At 43.7% G+C, this 21,616-nt stretch overlaps 1 protein-coding gene across 1 annotated transcript in view; it reads left to right on the forward strand.

The window, feature by feature from the left end:
- EGFLAM (EGF like, fibronectin type III and laminin G domains) overlaps window positions 1-21,616 on the forward strand; it is a 203,298-nt gene that overhangs the window by 48,542 nt on the left and 133,140 nt on the right.

A 21,616-nucleotide genomic window follows, 5' to 3' on the forward strand; every position in this document is an offset into this window, starting at 1 on the left:
TATGGAGTTCCCAAGGCTAGGGGTCCAATCAGAGCTGTAGCTGCCAGCCTACGCCAGAGCCACAGCAACGTAGGATCCAAGCCGCATCTGTGACCTACACCACAGCTCACAGCAATGCCGGATCATCAACCCACTGAGCAAGGGCAGGATCAAACCCGCAACCCCGTGGTTCCTAGTCGGATTCGTTAACCACTGCGCCATGACGGGAACTCCCTAAACATCATTTTTATGTTAGACCATCAGTTATATATGTTACTATAATTAAATTTTTTTGGGGGGGGGGTTTGCCTTTCGTCTTTTTAGGGCCGCACCTGTGTCATATGGAAGTTTCCAGGCTAGGGGTCAAATTGGAGCCACAGCTGCCAGCCTATGCTACAGACACAGCAACACCAGATCCAAGCTGTGTCTGTGACCTACACCACAACTCACAGCAACGTGGGATCCTTTAACCCACGAGCGAGGCCAGGGATGGAACCCACATCCTCATGGATGCTAGTTGGGTTCATTAACAACTGAGCCACAACGGGAACTTCTGAGATTATTTTTTTATGATGGACTACAGAAGTATAAATACTAGGTTACATTTGTATATATTTAAGAATCCTCAGACATTGTCCAATGACTTTCTAAAAGCGTTATACCGAGTAAACTACAGTCAAAATGTACAAAAATACATCTTTGCAGAACTGGGTTTTACCATTTAGAAAAATCAGTTTCATTTATAGGTGAGCCACTTACAGTGGCCCTCAGTATTGCTGTAAGTTTTACTTTTGCAATTACTCATGTGTTTTGAATATTTTTCTGTATGTATGTTTTCAAAGTTTATCTTTTTTCAGCAACTTATCTGTTCATGCTTTTTGTCCATTTTTCTCTATGAACCGTAAAATGTTGCCACTGTGTTTTGTATAAGTTTTTTATATATTAAGTAATATTAATCTTTTTTTTCTGTCTGTAAATATTTGTCCCCAGGCTGTATTGTAACTTTAGTTGTTGTTCTAACAGAAAAATTGTTTTAAAATGTTTGTTCTAGGGAGTTCCTGTTGTGACTCAGAGGTTTATAAACCCAAATAGTATCCATGAGGATGTGAGTTCAATCCCTGGCCTCCCTCAGTGGGTTAAGGATCTGGTGCTGCTGTGGCTGTGGTGCAGGCCAGCAGCTGTAGCTTCGATTTGACCCCTAGCCTGGGAACTTCCATATGCCACAAATGTGGCCCTAAAAAAAAAAAAAAAGTTACATAGTCTGTTTATTTTGAGTATGATTTCTTCTAGATAAATAAATATGCTTGGGTAGATGGGGGTGAATGGGGATAATCTTGTTTTATGGCTTTACAAATGTAAATTTCTCTAATTCTTTAGTCCATCTCAAGTTAAAGTTATGTTGGTGTATAGTATGAATTAAGGCTAGAAATTGATTTTCTCTTCTAATTTGCCAACCAACTGTACTCATGTCATCCTTTGAATAATTCTTTCATTTCCCATTGATCCAAGATTCCTTTCTTATCATAAATTAAGTTTTTATACATTCCAGGGCTATCTGTTCTGTTCTATTGATCTGCCTGTCCGTTTCTATGCCAATACCATGGTCTTTTAATTATGTTTGAAGGGTATTTTAAGTCCACTATTTTAAGAGAGAACCCTGCAGAGCCAGAACAATTATGTAAATGTGAGGATATGGGCAATAGATACTTATAAATGCCTAATAGCTTTGTTTTTCTTGCTGTCTTTGGGCTCTGAGCAGGTCACAGAGTAATTGGTATTTGTTGAAAGGAGATACTCAGGGATGCAGATGTCACTAGAAGGCCTCCAGACACTAGCTCCCCTGGACAGGGCCTACTTGTGTACCCTTGTCATTTGCCTCTCTGACTCTGCTTTTTCTCTGTTCCATATAAATCCCCACTCCTCCACCAAAGGATAGCATCTTTCTTCACCTCTTGATACAATGCTGTTGTTCATCTGTGAAGGTGACTTGTTGAACTCAGGTGGGGCCATGTGACTGGCTCCAGTCAATGAAAGTAGTGACCTGGATCACCTCTGAGAAGAAGCTCATGAGTCAGAATATGGTTCACCAGCTCCAGATAAAGTTACTCCAGTAGCCTGGACCCCACAGTGGGGATAGTGTGATTTTGCAGGATGAGTGATAATTATATGCTTGTTGTTGTAAGCCAGTGTATTTGGGGGTTTGTTTATTATAGCAGCATGACCTAGCCCATCCTGATTAGTTGCAGGAATCAAAGCAGTTAACAAATGGTATGACACGAGCATGGACTAATCAAAACAAATACCAGCCAGGGCATGTGGAGGTTCATGCAGCAGGATTGTTAGCCTTGTACTTTATTCAAGTCTTATTGTTCCATCTCTTTAAGGTGACTTTGCATATCTCAAGCTCATTTACTGGGTATTGATTTTCAACTTGGATTTTATTGTCCTTAGCGATTCCAGCCCTGCTTCTCTGTTACCTATGACATGATTTGCTGGACGAGACAATAGACAGCTCTTCGTATTTTATTGTTTCAGTTATGTTTTTCTTTTCTCCCCATTCAGATCATAAGTCCTGATAAGCATGGTCAATGTTTATGTCACTTTTGTCCCTTCATAGACTGTAGTGCCAAATTGGACCTTCCTTCCTTCATTCCATGAATATGTGTTCTGTGCATGCTATGTTTCCAAAGTCTATGTGTGACATGCTCCTGTTCGACTTTCTTAATTAATCATGCAACCTATTGCCCCTCACTAAACGGACCTGCACAGATGGTCTGAAACTAGAAGCCTTAGAGGGGAAGGAGAACATTGACATCATCTGCAACAAGAGGGACTCCTGTAAAATACAGTGATTGAAAGGCTTGGTGTCTGTCTAGCTGACCTGGGTTCCTAGCTGCCACTTGCAGGGTGTGTGATTGGGGCAAGTTATTTTATCTCTGTCATTCTCAGTTTCCTCATCCATGAAAGAGGATTCTTTTTGCAGATTAGATGAGAAAATATGTACAAATTGCTTAAGTGCAGAATCTAGTCCTTAAAGCAGTTACTGTATTTTTGCTTTTATTACTAGTATAGCCCAGATGTCTTTGTTCCCCCCTCCCTGTTCCTTGGTTGGTCTGTCAAATTTGGCACCAGGCTCCACGTGTTTCTTATTCCCCAAGGCTCTGGAGTTGTCCTTGGCTCTGGTCTGTCTCCATCACTTTGGAATAGCTACTTAGCCTCTCTCATTCTCAAATTCCTCACCCCCCAAACTAGACAGTAGTCATGCCTCCTGGAGCCACAGAATTGTTATGAGGATTAATGACTTAATACATCCAAAGCTTATATAACTGTACCTGACATATATGAGGTGATCAACAAAATTCCACTGTTGTTATTCTCCACTTCCACATTTTTGTCAGTTTAGAATTTTTTTTAATTTTTATTTTTATTTATTTATTTATTTATTATTTTTTTTGGCTGTACTCGTGGCATATGGAATTTCCTGGACTGGGGATCAAACCTACACCTCAATAGCGACCTGGGCTGCTGCAGAGACAATGCCAGATCCTTAACCCACTGCACCACAAGGAAACTCCATGTTCAGCATATTCATTGGTGATTTGGCATCCCCTCCATCTTGCAGTCTTTTGTGTGTGTGTGTGTGTGTGTGTGTGTGTCTTTTTGCCTTTTCTAGGGCCACTTCCCAGGCTAGGGGTCTAATCGGAGCTGTAGCTGCCAGCCTATGCCAGAGCCACAGCAACGCCAGATCCGAGCCACGTCTGCAACCTGCACCACAGCTCACAGCAACACTGGATCCTCAACCCACTGAGCAAGGGCAGGGATCGAACCCGCAACCTCATGGTTCCTAGTTGGATTCGTTAACCACTGAGCCACAACGGGAACTCCATCTTGCAGTCTTAATTCCTTACACTCTCTTGCCTTCCAAACCCCACATCCTGCAACATGACCCTCATTTCCTCATGAAGCTCCTTGAGACTTGAGGTCCAATTCAGCTGCTCCCATTATTTTTCTTTCGGGGAATAACCTTGCCAGTCAGTTTGCCTCCCAACCCCAAATCAGGGGAAATACATTTTTCCCATTTTCTTATATTACCTTTTAAGTAGCTGCTAGGAAAGAGTGGAGGGTCAGGGCAGACTTGCTGCTTTGGCCCAAAGGCAAAATAAGCAGGATATGATTTTTGCCAGCAGTTACTGCCCATGCAGTAAATCTCAGTTTGTTCCTATCAACACTCCAATGGTTCTTCCATCACGTAATCCTGAAAGTAATTGGAAACGTCTATTTAGGAATCAGAGAAGCCTGAGGTCAAATCCTGGCTTACTCCATTTTCTATGATCTTGACTATGTCAAATAATTGTCTGTCCTCAGTTTCCTCATTCAGAAATAGTGTAATGACATCCACCTTGTAGAGCTGTTGAAAGAATTAAAAAGAGTGACTTACATAATGTTGGGCCAATTGTTTGCAGCCAAGAGTTGCAGAGATCTAGAATCCAGTTTGGGATTGCCTTGTTAATTCAGGAGGGGTTGAAGATGCAACTGCCTGGGGGCAGAAATTCCATCCTCTTTCCAGGCCTTGTGCCTGACTTGGGGGCAGGGTCTGTGTGTGCTAAAGGGGGAATCTTTTTCCTCATTTCTTAAACATGTTCTATAGGTTTGAAGTGGTGAAAGGGACTCTTTGTCTTTAATTTTGGTTAGTTTGATTAATAGGTGTCTTGGTGTATTCCTCCTTGGGTTTATTTTATATGGTACTCATTGTGCTTCCTGGATTTGAGTGAATGGTTCCTTTTCCATGTTAGGGAAGTTTTCAGCTATTATCTCTTGGAATATTTTTTCTGTCTCCTTCTCTCTCTCTTCTCCTTCTGACACCCCTATAATACGGATGTTGGTGTGTTTCACGTTGTCCCAGAGTTCTCTGAGACTCTCTTTCAATCTTTTTTCTCTTTTCTGTTCTGCATCCATAATTTCCACTAATCTGTCCTCCACCTCGCATATTTGTTCTTCTGCCTCCTGTATTCTGCTGTTAGCTGCTTCTAGTGAATTTTTTATTTCAGTTATTGTATTTTGCATCTCTTCTTGTTTAAATTTTATATCTTGAATCTCTTTGGTCAGTGTTTCCTGTAAGTTATGCATCTTTCCCTCCAGTTTATTTCCGATGTCTTGCATCACCTTCAGCAACAACAATCTAAAGTCTTTTTCCTGGAGGCTAAGAATCTCTTCACCACTTAGCTGATTTTCTGGGGTTTTTCCTTTCTCCCTCATCTGAGTTATAGTTCTCTGTCTTTTTATTTTTATAGGTTTTTGGTGTGGTGACCTTTTTATAGATAATAGAGTTGTAGCCTCTCTTACTTCTGGTGTCTGCCCCCCTTGTGGCTGAAGTCAGTATGGGGGCTTGCTGTAGGCTTCCTGATGCAAGAGACTGATGCCTGCCCACTGGTAGGCATTCTAATCCCTCTGGTGGGTGGGGCTTTGTCTCTGGATGGGATTAGAGGTGGCTATGTGCCTGAGGGGTCTTTAGGCAGCCTATTTACTGAGGGGTGGGGCTGTGATCCCTCCTGTATTGTTGTTTGCCCTGGGGCTTCTCAGCCTGACTGCTGGGTGAGGCCAGATTTTCCCAAAATGGCCCCCTCCAGAGAAAGGCAGCTGCTGAATATTCCCCAGAGCTTTACTTTCAATGTCCTTCCCTCACAACAAGCCACGTTCACCCCTGTTTTCCCAGGATGTCCTCCAAGAACTGCAGTCAGGATTGACCTAATTCCTGTGGAGACTTTGCTTTGCCCTGGGACCCAGTGGACGTGAAAGTCTGTGCAACCTTTTAAGAATGGGGTCTCCTTTTCCCCCAGTCCTGTGGAGCTCCTGCGCACAAGCCCTGCTGGCCTTTAATGCCAGATGCTTCAGGGGCTCTTTCTCCCACTGCTGGATCCCCGCAAGTGAGGTTTTGATATGGGGCTCAGAACTCTCACTCCTGTAGGTGAGTCTCTGTGAACCAGTTAGTTTTCAATCTGTGGACTTCCCACCCAGGAGGTATGGGGTTGTTTATATCGTGAAATCGTCCCTCCTACCTCTTGATGTGGCCTCTTCTTTTTCTTCTGGAGTAGGGTATCTTTTTTAAGGTTTCCTGTCCATTTGGGTGGAGATCGCTCAGTCTTTAGTTGTGAATTTTGTTGTTTTTAGGAGAGAAGTTGAGCTCCAGTCCTTCTACTCCACCATCTTAATCCTGTCTCCTGAAAAGGACTCTTTACAAAATGCCGATGAGTGCCAGCTTGGAGATGGTGGTCAGCAAATGATAGCCGTTGTCATTCTTAGCAAATTCATACGCCAAAACTATGAACCTAGTGAATTTAAGTTTTCTAGTATTTGGGGAAAAGGGAAGTGATTGGTTTTATTTCCATTTTAAAGGACTGTTAATCTCCATTCCCTGAAGGACCAGACGTTTTAAGCCTTTTGTGATCACGTACAAGCTAATGCAGTGTATGATCCTTAAGCTTCAAGTTCTGCAAACCCAAGAGCCACAGGTGAATTTTTGGCAAGATGCTTCTTGCTGCCACCCTGAAAATCGCAGAGGCCAGATTCTGATCAAACACTAGGTATAGCCTGGGCACCCTGACTGGGTGTGCTGTGCTGCTATATGGTGCAGGACCCCTGCTGGAGGAGGAAACAGGAGAGAAACCCCATCCTTGAAATGAGAAAGAGCCAATGCTGTTCTCACCAGCGTCACTACGGCTGCACGGATGTTGCCAGTGGGCAGGGATGGGTGATACCAGCTTTCTGTTGCTGATTTTCAGGGCTTGGCACAGTTGTGCTCCAGGAGGGAGACAGCTTTGCCTGGGAAGGGGCCCCTGCCGGAAAGAAAAGGGTCTTCTTTCTGGGATTATAGTGAAAAAAAGGAAGGATCTACGTTTTTCTATAGTATTTTATTTTTGGATTCGCTTTAGATTTATAGAAGAGTTGTGGTGATGTATGGAGTTTCTATATGTCTTTCACTCAGCTTCTCTGGATGTGAATGTGTTACACGGCTGTGGCACATTTATCAAAGCTAAGATGTTAACACGGTTTCAATGCTATTAGTGAATGAGGAGTCCTTTTTCAAATTCGATCAGCTTTTCACTAATGCCTTTTTCTGTAGCCTGGGATCTAATCCAGTGTACCACACTGCATTTTGTGGTCCAGTCTCCTTGGTCTCACCTAATCTGTGACCTATTCTCTGTCTTTCTTTAATGACCTTTATGCTTTTGAGGAAGGTTGGTCTATTATTTGGTTGCGTGTCATTTGATTTGGGTTTGTCTTGTATTTTCTAATGATCAGACTAGGGCTGTGCATTTGGGGTAGGAATACCAGAGATATGAGTCATCCTTCATATCCCATCCCGTCTGGATGAATGATGCCAACGTGGTTTCTCACTGGTGGTGGTAAGCTTGATCACGTTAACCACATGTTGCCTGCCAGGTCTGTCTCCACAGTAAAGCTACCATTTCTTCCTTTTCATATTCTGTTTATTAGATATGAATCACTAACTCCAGTCCACACTCAAGGGGGGGGGAGAGGTAATTTCCACCTCCTGGAGGAAGAACGTTAAAGAATTTGTGGACACATGTTAAAACCACCACAGTAATTAGTAGTAGGTTTTTTGTTTTTTGTTTTTTTCTGTCTTTTTGCCTTTCCTAGGGCCGCTCCGCGGCATATGGAGGTTCCCAGGCTAGGGGTCAAATCGGAGCTGTAGCCACCGGCCTACACCAGAGCCACAGCAGTGCGGGATCCGAGCTGTGTCTGCAACCTACACCACAGCTCACGGCAACGCCAGATCCTTAACCCACTGAGCAAGGGCAGGGACCGAACCTGCAACCTCATGGTTCCTAGTCGGATTCGTTAACCACTGCGCCACAACGGGAACTCCAAGTAGATGTTTTTGATGAGATATTTGAGGCTCTGTAAATATTCTCTTTATCAAAGTTTCACCCACTAAAATTTGCTTTCGTGGATTTTGCCTGCAGCAGTGATCACTGTAGTGATCTAATGGTGATTCTTTTCTTATGAGGACCCTCGCCATAGTTACAGTAACCCCAAGAGTCCATTCATCTAGCAGTGGGGCCTGGGGGATTACAGGGAGGGCTGCCCTCTGTGAGCACAGGTCATTTTCTCTAAGGTCATCTCAGAGAACTTTATAGGAGGCTTGTTGTAGACATCGTAACCCTTAGCCTTTGCAAGGACCTCTGCATGGTTGTGACTTCAGCCCTATGAAGTGGGAAGAATTAATAATAGGAACACATATCACCCTGACCCTTCCCCCATGCCCCTTCCATGCCCTCTTTGGAAAGATGACCCTGTTTCCTGCAGCAGATCTCTCTGCATAGGGGTCTCTGGAATGAAGCTTTCTCTTGAGCCCTCTCACTGGGAATGACCTATAGGTCTCAGCAGGTCTCTGACTTGGAGCAAATAGCCTCTGGTCCCAACCAAGACAGTGGCGAGGAAGTGACTCACTCTTGTCCCCCATGGTTTCTTCTTTCTAGCGATCATTGTGATACCTGGGGCACCCAGGAGAGCAAATTCAGGTTTGTGGCTAATTTGGGATGTTAGTAGTTTGATAGAAGGTGGAACCAAGATCATGGCAGTAGCAGTAAAAGGAAGATATGGATTTATTTGGCGAGTCATTTAGTCAATCAGGTAGCAAATATTTATGAAATGCCTGTTACATTCTAGAGACTATTATAAATACGAAGAATAAAGAATGATCACAGTCCCGCCCTCATGGAGCTTACATTCTGTGGGCTATTGGAAGTAGCAGGTGGGTGCATTGTATTTGGAACATAAGAGAGAAGGAAGAGTTGAAGATGCACCCAGATTGTTAGACCCTGCGAAACATGAGAGAGGAGATTTGGAGACTGAAGGTGATTTGGGTCTGGAACATTTGGAGTGTGGGGTGTTTATGAGCCATCAAGGCTGAGATGCCCAGTTAAATATGCAGAGCTTACTTGAGATCTGGGAGTTCTGTTGTGGCTCGGAGGGTTATGAAACCAACTAGTATCTGTGAGCATGTAGGTTTGATCCCTGGCCTTGCTCAGTGGGTTAAGGATCTGACACCAGAGCTGCGGTGTAGGTCACAGACATGGCTCAGCTCTTGCATTGCTGCGGCTGTGGCGTAGGCTGGCGGCTACAGCTCAGATTCAACCCCTGGGCCGGGAATTTCCATAAACCATGGGAGTAGCCCTAAAAAAAGACCAAAACAAAGGGAAAGAGACATCGGGCACGTACTTGGGGACACTGTGGGGATGGATGAGTCCACCTGGAGAAATGGGACTCCCAGAGGAGCTCAGCCAGGGCCAACTGTACATCAGCACCACCTGAAGGGTGTCTTCACCCTCCATGCGTCAGTGTCCTTGACCCAGACTTTGAAATACCCCTTAGGGGCATCCCCCTAAATTCCCACATTGAGATGTCCTCTAAGGGGCATATGACCATGTGGAAGCCAACAAAAAGGGTTGAGAGTTACTGATACAAGCTGAGAGGAGGCCAGGGTTCAACTGAAAGCCAGTGCAGCTTCGTGAAAGTCAGAGACATGTGCCAGGTTCTTCAAAGCTGCTGGCTGGGGACTGAACACATCAAAATCTTAGTGTTAGTCTTCACTAGCTCTGTGATCTCACTTAGCTTCTCTGAGTGTTGATTTCCCCATCATTCAAATGAAAGGGTAGGCCACTCCAGTGGGTCTCACACTGTGTTAGGGACCAGCCGCATCAGCACCTCCAGGGAGCATGTTGGAAATGCAATTTCTTGGAACCCACCCCTCACCTGCTGAAGCAGAACTCCAGGTGGGGCCTTTTGGGTGATTCGGATGCTCCCAGACATTAGAGAACCCCTGGATTTGAGAAATTTGGAGCTCCTTTCTTTTCTTCCTTGCTTCCTTCCTTCCTTTCTCTTTCTTTCTTTTGTCCTTTTAGGGCTGCACCTGCAGCATTTGGAGGTTCCCAGGCTAGGGGTCGAAATGGAGCTGTAGCTGCTGGCCTACACCAGAGCCAACAGATCCGAGCCGCGTCTGTGACCTACACCACAGCTCACAGCAATACTGGATCCTTAACCCACTGAGCGAGGCCAGGGATTGAACCTGCATCCTTATGGATGCTAGTCATATTCGTTTCCATTGCCACAGTGGAAACTCCTGGAGCTCCTTTCCAGTTTAGACCTCTGCTCCATGTTCTTGTCCAGATGCTTTTGTCAAGTTTCACAGTCTAATCTTCTTTGTCCTCCCCTGTGTTAAATGATCTTAAGCATTTAATCGTTGTTAATAATGAATCATTGTGAAAGGATTTAAGTGATTTCTGCTTGGGAAGAGGACATGCGTGTGTGTGTGTGTGTATGTGTGTCTGTATGTACACGCATGTGCACGTGTGTGTGTGTGTGGCAACAGGAGGTTGGCGAATGGAGACTCACAGCCTTCCTGAGCGCTTTCTTGGATGACGTGGTTGGAAGGGAGATCTCACTAGTGACAGCAAAGGGTCACAGTGGATGATCCTGTACACAGTAATCATGCAAAAGCTGGTTTTTGCCTTAACCCTCGCTAACACAACTGGAATTAGGGTAGAATTGTACCTACGCATCTGTTGTCTAATTGTTACTCTAGAAGGTTGTCAACACTCTGATGCCACCTCCCTCTCCAGCATCCTTCTCCGTTTCTGGCATCTGTCCTCTGTTCAGCTGGCTGACTGATTCTTTTTTTTTTTTTAATTAATTAATTTTATTACATTTGTAGGTATACACCAATCATCACAACCAAATTTTATAGCATTTCCATCCCAAACCCTCAGTGCATCCCCCCACCTCCCAACCTGTCTCCATTGGAAACCATAAGTTTTTCAAAGTCTGTGAGTCAGTATCTGTTCTGCAAAGAAGTTCATTGTGTCCTTTTTTTTAAAGTCCACATGTAAGTGATAGCATGAGATGTTGGTGTCTCATTGTCTGACTGACCTCACTTGGCTGACGGATTCTTAGCAGGAACTGTGGTTAGAGGCTCTCAGTCTAGAATTCCCTCTGCTGGAAGTCCCCAGCTGGGCTGGAAGGAGTCCTTTGCAAGATCTCTCTCAGCCCAGTTGCACCCCACTTATGAAGCAGTCAGATGTTCCCGCCCCCAGGGCAAGTGCATCCAGCACAAAAGTTCGAATGGACACATACCTACCACTTGTAAAAACTTACAGTTTGTTCATTAAACACACTCTGAGATACATTGTTATCTCTCTGCCCTGGCAAATATACTTTCATAATGGCCTGGAAGACTAGGTTCAAACTGAGATTGCTCAGACACCTTGAATTTGTACTTTGAAAGGGGCGGTATGGACAGAACTGGTCCCCGAGCCCTGGTCTGCTGCTCCTCTTCTGGTCCCTCTCTCAAGGGTGCTCTGTGCACACACATGGGCGGCCCAGACACCACCCCAGCTCTGTCCTCTGCCTGTCCTGGCCAACAGCGACCTATTGGTCACCCCCTCTCTGAGGGTGCACACATCATCAGCAGGGCCACCCTGAGAAGGACAGACTCAGGGGAGAGACCACTGAGGACCAGGCAACAGGCTCAGGACTATCCGCCAGGCAGGGAATCCAGGGTCTTGGGTGCTCAGGGAGTGGTCTGTGATTGGAGGGGCCCCAGGCTCTTATAGGCATGTCCTCATGGACTGGGACAGTACTCTATAGCCACGAGGCATGGTGTGGCCAAAAGAGGATGAAACCCAGGTCTTCTAAAACAGGGCCCATGTTGGTCTGGGTCTAATTGTGCCAGGAACTGCTCCCAGTGATTCTCTTTCCTCTTACCTTTAGAGCTCTATGGATGCTCCTCCTTGTGATACTAGAGAGCATCATAGAATGTCAGAGTAGGAGGGACATTAGAAATTAGCTAGTCCAGGAGTTCCCTTTGTGACTCAGTGGGTTATGAACCTAACTGATATCCATGAGGATGCGGGTTCAATCCCTGCCCTTGCTCAGTGGGTTAAGGATCTGGCGTTGCTGTGAGCTGTTGTGTGGGTCATAGACATGTCTTGCATCTTGAGTTGCTGTGGCTGTGGCCTCGGCTGGCAGCTACAGCTCTGATTGGACCCTAGCCTGGGAACTTCCACATGTCACAGGTGCAGCCCTAAAAAGTAAAAAAAAAAAAAAAAAAAAAAAAAAAGGAAGAAGAAGAAGTCAGGTAAGGTGGGTTCGGTTCTGGGCTTATACTCTGCAGGGGCTGCTTACATTCTGAAATTACACACTGGAATGGGGGTTTCGGAGGAAAGCATGATTGGGATATGAACCATAAGCCCCTCAACAAAGAGAAGCGAGAGGGCTCTGAAAAACACTTTATGCTGCTCCTCAGTGTCTGAGAATTTTTTGAATCCCCAGGTAACTAGAACAAACACTGTTCTGTGTCTTAAACCCACTTTTTACTGTCGCCTTGAAGGCGTCACCTTGAAAGCGGCTCTAGTGGCAGATTCTGATTATATATTCATAGTGCTGCTTTAGTAATAATAGTTGGAGCAAGCTTCAAAAAGATGGAAATGGGTTTTTTTCCTACTCAGACTTTCCTGATTATTTTTAGTTAGTCTGGGCATTTTCCATTTCATCAGTGAAGGTAACTTGGTTCCTTCTGTGAAAATCAAATAACTAAAAAGCTAGCAATGTATTTCTGTCACAGATGATATTTTTGTTTGCATTTTGGAGTGTTTTTATGAATTGGATTACCAAACTAATTGAATCAGAGATGAATTTTGCTCAGGAAGTCGAAGTATTTTATGAAATGAAGTTACCATAAGAAATGGACCTAATCATTCAGAAGTTTCTAATGCAGCAACTTAACACAGTTTTGAAAGCTCTCCAAAGAAAGCCCAAGCATACAGCTCCCTTATGACAAAGAAATACACTTTTTATTTATTTATCTCTTAGGAAATGTAGCTTTTGGCTTACAAGAACACAGCTTTAGGACTTGCTGTATCAATGCATCATACTAGTTTTAAAGGCTCCAGTTCTTAAAACCAGTTTGCTGTTGCATAATATATTTTCCAACATTGTAACCATTGTTGGTTAAATATGAGTGTTATTTTTGTATTTAACAGCTTGAATTTTGTTTAGTCCACATATAAGCGGCCTATACTTACTTTTTTTTTTTAATATCGAGGAAGCACCAGTATGTTTTTATATCACCGTAGATAAAATCCCAGAAGACCTCAGTGGTATAACCATTATCAAAACTGTTTTGTTTCCTTAAGAGTTTTTTGAGCCAGTAGCTTGGGCTTGACTTGCCCTGTCCAAAGATCGGACTTTCTCCTGATGACTCAGAAGTTGTAGGGATGTTAGGAAAGTCTCTTTAGTATCACGCCTAATCTTTTACTCCTCTAGCTGGAAGAGATTTAGAGAAATTCTTTGGCTCACTTGAGTTTGGACCACGCTCTACTGTCCCCTTATCTCTAAAGCCAATACCGGGCCAAGCCTCAGGCTGGGTTCTCAGGTGTTTCTGGGTCTGTCACCACCTACCTGGAATCTGTCTCCAGCCCAGAGGGGGCTCTACTGGGTGCTTTGCTCCTGCCTTCAGCCACCGCCACCCCCCTGCTCATGTATAGTCCAGTAACCATACAATCTCTGTATATATTGCGTTTCCTCTGTGAATACAGCTTCAGGCAGCCCCGTCTGGAGACCTGCCCTTCCTTCAAGGACAATTCAAAAAAACACAGAGAAAAATGCTGTGCTCACAATGCAAATGTGTCTTCAGACAAGGCTCTGATGCTTCCTTCCAACCAGATGGCCTTTCGTCCGCCCCTCCTCATAAGTTTTAGAGTCACCGATTCTATGGCCTTTGACTGCTTTGCAGAAAAAAAATTCCATTTAGTTTATTAACACACACTCTTCAGAAGAGGGTGCAGACTGTGGGAGCTATGGGAGGGAAACTGTATTCCTTAGGGTCTAGAAAGATCAGAGAAACCTGGGTGGGGGGAAATCTTAACAAATGGAAAATAAGTTCCATTACAGGCACAGCTCTGAAAAATTGGTGGTGGGAGTTCCCGTTGTGGTTCAGCAGTAACGAATCTGACTAGTTCCATGAGGATGAGGGTTTGATCCCTGGCCTTGCTCAGTGGGTTAAAGATCCGGTGTTGGAGTTCCCGTTGGGCTTAGTGGAGATGAAGCTGACATCCATGAGGATGCAGGTTCAATCCCTGGCCTCACTTAGCAGGTTAAGGATCCGGTGTTGCCATGAGCTGTGGTGTAGGTGGCAGACGTGGCTTGGATCTGGCATTGCTATGGCTGTGGCGTAGGCCGGCAGCTGTAGCTCCGATTCGGCCCCTAGCCTGGAAACCTCCATATGCCGTGGGTGCGGCCCTAAAAAGACCAAATAAATAAATAAATTGGTGATGCTGCTCCAGGCTGCTGGATTGAGGAGGATTCTGAGGCCTCCATGATTAGGAGGATTGGACACTGTGATCAATTTGATGCCGAGCTTGACTTCTAGGTTTCTGGCGGTCATGGTGGATGGGGATGCTGTTTACCAGGACGGGGAGTCCTGGAGGGGCTCAGGTTAAAGAGAAAGATGAGGAATTCAGTTTTGACGTGTTGAATTCGAGAGGCCCATGTGACATCTGGGTCCGGCGGCAGTTGGGTACATAGACCTGCCCTCTGGAAGAGGGGGCTGGCTGGGAAATGGACTTGTTGGGGGGGGGTACATGCGGTAGTGACTGGAGAGGATGAGAACTCCCAGGAGAGAGTATGGTGGAGCTGAGAAGAGGAGGTTGGGCAGAACCCCTGAGAACACAAATTTAATCTTCTTCGTTACTCACTGTCTCTGTCTCCTGCCCCATGGATATGATCTTATCAATAGACACTAGACCTCAGTTTCTTCATCTGGTAAATGAGAGTAACGTCTTCTACCTCTATTGCATAGTGTGATGAAGATCAATTGATTTCTGGTGAAACATGGTGGATTGAACAAACATATTTACTACTCATTCTTCTGAAGCCCCAGGAAGATGCTTGTAAATTGGGACAAAGAGTTTTGACCAGTAGGACAAAAGGAAACAGACGGAAGATGGCAGTGATGAAGTTTTGTAAAATGATGGCAGTGGTGAAACTGAAATGCCTGTGGACAAGTGGCAATGAATTTATTTTTATTTACTTACTTATTTGATGCCTGCACCCACAGCATATGGAAGTTCCCAGGCCAGGGACTGAATCCAGCCACAGCTGCAGCCTACATGGCAACTGCGGCAATGCCAAATCCTTTAGCTATATACGCTCTATATAGCATTATACATTAGGGGTTAAATTTTTTTTTCTTCTTTTTTTGTCTGTGCCCTTGGCGTGAAAAAGTTCCAGTCCAGGGACTGAACCTCCACCACAGCAGTACCCAAGCCACAGCAGTGACGCCGGATCCTTAACCTGATGCACCACTGGGAACTCCTGTGTGTTAGTTATTTTGAGAAAGGAGAAAAAAATCTTCCAAATCAGTATTCAGGAACATGTGAGTGGGTACAGTGAAGGCAGCCTGCTTGGAGCACTGGGCTTCCCCACCAGCTCTAGTTTAGAATCTTCATGGTCATGAGCCCATCTCTCCTCCCTGCACACTGTTTTTGATTTTTAGGGCTGCACCTGCAGCATATGAAAGTTCCCAGGCTAGAGGTCAAATCAGAGCTGCAGCTGCTGGCCTACACCACACCCACAGCAATGCCAGTCCGAGCTGTGTCTTCAGCCTACACCACAGCTCTCAGCAATGCCGGATCTTTGATCCACTGAGCAGGGCCAGGGATCAAATCTGCATCCTCGCGTATACTAGTTGGGTTCGTACCGCTGAGCCACAATGGTAGCACATTGTGAGATCCAGCTGGACATGATTGTGACACATAATTTAGGATCAGAACTGCCCTAGAGAACCCAGAACACAGAGAACGAAAAATTGGGGGACATCCCGTTATAGATTATGGCCAGCCACGAAAGCAGGGTGGAGCAAGACAGTGCCTGTTCTGTGACCTTCACAATATCAGGACCCCCATGAGCTCTTCATTTGCGGATGATTGACAAGTCTGTGTGGCATTGTTTACTGCAGCAATAGCCTCCTTCCTGGACATCTTCGTTTTGCTATGATAGTTGACTTCTGATACGTATACTGTTTTACACAGGTACATTACCTTTGGCTAAGAGCTAATAAATCTTCGTTATGAAACAATTTTTGGCCTTGCGGTTAAATGGAGAGAGAGACGGCGAACCTGAGACAATGCCACCTGCCCTCACCTGACTGACCCACGCATTTTGAAGATTTCCTTCAGTTACAAGGGGAGCCTCGTCATACCAGCACCCATGCACCACTTGGTCTTTGAATATCAAAATACATTGCAGAGTAATTTTTTCAAATCATGGAAAACAATATAATAACATTCTGCAAAGCTTACCAAAGAGAATAAAACAGGGAGAAAATCATCCTTAATCTCAGCTACCCTAACATAATGACTAGCCTTTTACTCTCGCCTTCCAGTTATTTTACAAATAAGTATTTCGTATGATTCTAATAACAGTATTGATGGCAGTTGGGTAAACTTTTTATGTAACCCCACATCATAATTGTTGTACAGAGTGATATAAACCTAATTATTATTATTATTTGGGGGGGGGGCTGTGCCTGCAGCATGTGGATCAAACAGGCAAGGGATCAAACCTGTGCCAGAGCAGAGACCCTGGCCATTTCAGTGACAATGTGATCCTTAACCCACTGTGCCACAAGAGAACTCCAAACCCCATTTTTTAAATAAACTTTTAAGTTTGTTTGTGTTTTTGTTTTTGTTTTGTCTTTTTGTCTTTTTTCTAGGGCCGCACCCACGGCATATGGAGGTTCCCAGGCTAGGGGTCCAGTCGGAGCCATAGCTACCGGCCTACGCCAGAGCCACAGCAACGCCAGATCCGAGGGGCGTCTGCAACCTACACCACAGATCACGGCAACGCTGGATCCTTAACCCGCTGAGTGAGGCCAGGGATCGAACCCACAACCTCATGGTTCCTAGTTGGATTTGGTAACCACTGAACCACGATGTGAACTCCTTTTTTTTCGTTTTAAATTACTCAATTTTATTGCATTTATAGTTGTACAGTGATGATCATCACAACCCGATTTTATAGCATTTCCATCCCAAACCCCCAGCCCATCCCCCCACCCCCCAACCTGCCTCATTTGGAAACCATAAATTTTTCACTCTGTGAGTCAGTATCTGTTCTGCAAAGAAGTTCATTGTGTCCTTTTTTTTAGATTCCACATGTAAGTGATAGCATGTGATGTTGGTGTCTCATTGTATGACTGACTTCACTTAGCATGATCATTTCTATGTCCATCCATGTTGCTAAAAATGCCGGTATTTCGTTCCTTTTTATGTCTGAGTAATAGTCCATTATGTATATGTACCACATCTTCTTGATCTACTCCTCTGTTGATGGACATGCAGGTTGTTTCCATGTCTTAGCTATTGTATAAAGTGCTGCAATGAACAATGGAGTGCATCTGTCTTTTCAAGTCATGGTTTTCTGTGGATAGATGCCCAGGAGTGGGATTGCTGGATCAAATGGTAATTCTATTTTTAGTTTTCTGAGGAATCTCCATACTGTTTTCCATAGTGGTTGCACCAAATTACATTCCCGCCAACAATGTAATAGGGTTCTCTTTTCTCCACACCCTCTCCAGCATTTATTGTTTGCAGACTTTTTGATAAGGGCCATTCTGTGAGGTGGTACCTCATAGTTGTTTTGATTTGCATTTCTCTAATAATGAGTGATGTTGAACATCTTTTCATGTGTTTTTTGGCCATCCGTATGTCTTCTTTGGAGAATTGTCTGTTTAGATCTTCTGCCCATTTTTTGACGGGGTTGTTTGTTTTTTTTGGTATTGAGCTGCAGAAGGTGTTATAAATTTTGGAGATTACTCCCTTGTCAGTCACTTCGTTTGCATATATTTTCTGCTATTCTGTGGGTTGTCTTTTCATTTTGTTTAGGGTTTCCTTTGCTCTGCAGAAACTTTAATTAAGAATAAACTTTTAATTTTGAAATTAGTTTCAATTTATAGAGAGTTGCAAAGATAATAGAATTCTTGAATACCTCTCACCCAGTTTCTCCTCATGTTAACATCTTATATAACCATGATACATTTGTCAAATCTAAAAAAAATTTAGCTAGTGCTAGTACTAAGTAGTAGAAGTATGATATGATCCAATAAATTATGGGCTGTTTGGATTTCACTTGTTTTCCCACTAATGTCCTTTTCCTGTTCCAGATCCCAAGACACCACATGTGTTTAGTCAAGTCTCATTTTTAATGTGTGTATACCGGTCCATCCCAGTAATGTGCTGTTACTGACCTAGTCCACTGTTTCTAAATATTTATATTGTCTATGACTTTTCCATGTCACAAGCGATTCTCTCTCTGAAGAACATCTTCATGTGAACAGGCTTCTCTTCTTTTAAGACTTTTTTCCTCATGACAGACTGTAATCCCACGTCTGAGAGTCCAGGAGAAGGAACGTGCTTATGACTCTGGATATTGCTGCTCTTAGCCAAATTGTCTTCCAAAATGCCTGTGCTCATTTATACTGCCATAAGTAATTTTTTGAAAGTAGCATATTTATGTACCCCTGTCAGCATTAGTTACTATCACTTAAATATTTTGGCTAATTTAATAGGTGAAAATGAGATCTCAATTTGAAGAATTTGTATTTATTTGATAACTAGCAAATATGAATATTTTGCCATGTGTGTTTACCAGCTATACTTTCTCTTTTGTGAGTTGTCTGTTTGTATTTTATTTATTAGGGTCTGAATATATTTTTTCTCAATATGTATGAGTTTTATAATAAAGTTACCCCTTGGCCGGTCATTTTGCTGCAAATTATTTCCCCTTTGATCTGTCATTTTGATTTTTTTCTTTTGTAGTTTTTGAGGAGCATCATGAAGGTTTTATGATGTAGAATCTATCACTTCTCTTTTGATTTCTTTTCTCTACCTCTTTTAGGCTAAGAAAGGTTTATCTTCAAAAAAATCAGATTTTAAAATTCAGTTCATTTCCAGAGTTTGATTTTCCATCTTTAACCATTTGACTCATCTGGGATAGTTTTGGTATTTGGCCCAAATGTCTGACCTGGCCACCTCTCCCTCACCAGCTGCAAATGACCACACCTCCTACATCAGCAGCAGGAGCAGCTGCCTCAGTGGCCCTAGATGAGTAGAAGGCACACAGCCCCTTCCCTGTGCTGCCAAAGGCAGAATCCTTGGGGCTTTCCTTCCTCTTATTCACCACCCACATCCACTCAGCCATGGTGCCCTAGTGTTCTATTATGTGGTCCTTCCCCAGGCTATGAGGAAGCAAGTGTACCACTTCCTCTGCTTGGGTTGCTTCTCCAGCCCCACTTTACCTCTTTCCTACTAGTCTGTCAGGTGGAGTCAGGGTGTGTCCTTGCCACCAGAGTGTTCCATACTTCTTAAGCTCATCACACCCAGTTGTAATTTCCTGCTCACCTGTTTGCAGTCCCTGTCTCTCTGCATTATTAATGTAGTTTCACCACTAAGCCAATGTCTGATAAACATAGGAGCTCAATAAATATTTGTTAGGGCTGTGAAAGATTGAATAAATGAATTAATATAGACATGAAATAGAAGTCACACCCAGCTGTGTCCCAGCAGGAGTTGATTTGAATACCTTCCTAGAGAATATGAACGTTAAAGGCCATAGTTTATTGGAATTCAGGCTTTTTATGGTACCAGGATATCATGGATACTGTGGATTGATTTGTTCACCAACATCCAGTCATGCAAAGACTGGAGAAATAAAAACATCTCCCCAGTTGCCTTGCAGTCAGTCTTCTGGAGGTAATTAGGTTCCAACAATTAGATGGTACTTATGGAAGCCAGGAGCGGGATGAAGGCCACTTTCTGGCTGCTCTGTCTCCTGCCATCAAAGCAAGAGATATAAAAAGGCCATCAAAACATGAGAACTCATCATTCCAAGTGGTTCACTGTCACTTTTGTGTGGTCTGGAGGCAGTTGTGGTGGCAGTAACGGCAGGATTGAGTGTGAAGGCAGAGACTTCTTAGTTTTGAATCACCACTATAGCTAGTAGCTAGTTATCATCTGTCTACCTATTATCTCTTGCCCTCATCTCTTAATGTATCTATAAAATAGAGTATGGAGACTCCTGAATTCCATTCCCCTGGTCTTTCCACCAATTTCAGAACCACCTTTCTGCTTAAAATACCTAGACTGTTTTCTGTACTGAACCACAGCAGATACACGCGGTAGGACTGGTTCCCAGTCATTGACCCAAGTTGCTTGCCTTGATCAGTAGTATTTTTCCCAAAATAAAGAGAGTGTTGCTCTTCCTAAAACGGGATTGTGCCTACTGGTTATTCTACGATTCTGTGAGGGTTCTGTAAGTCATTTCTACTATCTTCCTCCCATTCCCGGCTTCCTTAGTGAGTTTGTTAACACAGGCCTCTACTCAGCATTTAAGCTGGTCAGTAATAAATAATCGTACAGTTGGACCCAAAGGTAAAACTTCACAGGAAAAAATATATGTAAATGATTCAGATCTTTAACATATTAAGAGATTTTTTAAATCAGTGAGAAAAAAATTAACCCATATGAAAAATGTCCAAACACATGAATGGAGGAAGACACATAGCCAAAGAAGATATGAAACTATTCATCTTTTTTTTTCTTATCAATTTAGCAAAAAATTTAAAAGAATACTCAGATCTGATAAAGATGTATTCCTATACTGGGCATTCTTATATACCTCTGTAAGCTTCTAAATTGATTCATTCTCTAGATGTAAGTTTGGTTACACTTATAAAGCACTTTAAAATATTCATTTTCTTGGATCAGTTGTTTTCAGCTGGAGTCAGTTTTGGCCCCAGGGGACATGTGTCAGTGTCTAAAGATGGTTTTGTTTTTCACAACTAAGGTTGGGGGGTGATACTAGCATCTAGTGGGTAGAGATCAGGGATGCTTTTAACACCTTTTGTTTTGGGGGGGGGCTGCACCAGAAGCATATGGAGGTTCCCAGGCTAGAGGTCTAATCGGAGCTACAGCTGCCGGCCTACGCCTCAGCCACAGCCATGCCAGATCTTAACCCACTGAGTGAGGCCAGGGATTGAACCCCCAACCTCATGGTTCCTAGTCGGATTTATTTCCGCTGTGCCACGACGGGAACTCCTGCTTCTTAACATCTTACAGTGCACAGGAGAGCCTGCACAAAAGCTATATAGCCCCAAACATCAGTAGTGGGAGTTGAGAAATTCTGTCTTAGACGTATGAGTAAGTGGAAAATCAAAATAGTCTTCCATTTGTTAGACTATGTGCTCTGAACAGGACAAACCTAGTTTCTGCCTTCCTGAAGAATTATTTAAAATAACACAATATTGGAAATAAATTGTGTCCAACAGTAGTGAAATGTGATACACTGTAAATTTTAGTCCATGCATTATGTGAAAGAGCTAACAGACATTAAAAATAATTTTTTTGTCTTCTGTCATTTTTTAGGGCCACACCCACGGCATATGGAGTTTCCCAGGCTAGGGGTCAAATCGGCGCTGTAGCCGTGAGCCTACACCACAGCCACAGCAGCGTGGGATCGGAGCCACATCTGCAACCTACACCACAGCTCACGGCAATGCCGG

This window comes from Sus scrofa, chromosome 16 (assembly GCF_000003025.6).
Source record: "Sus scrofa isolate TJ Tabasco breed Duroc chromosome 16, Sscrofa11.1, whole genome shotgun sequence".
NCBI classification, from domain to species: Eukaryota; Metazoa; Chordata; class Mammalia; order Artiodactyla; family Suidae; genus Sus; species Sus scrofa.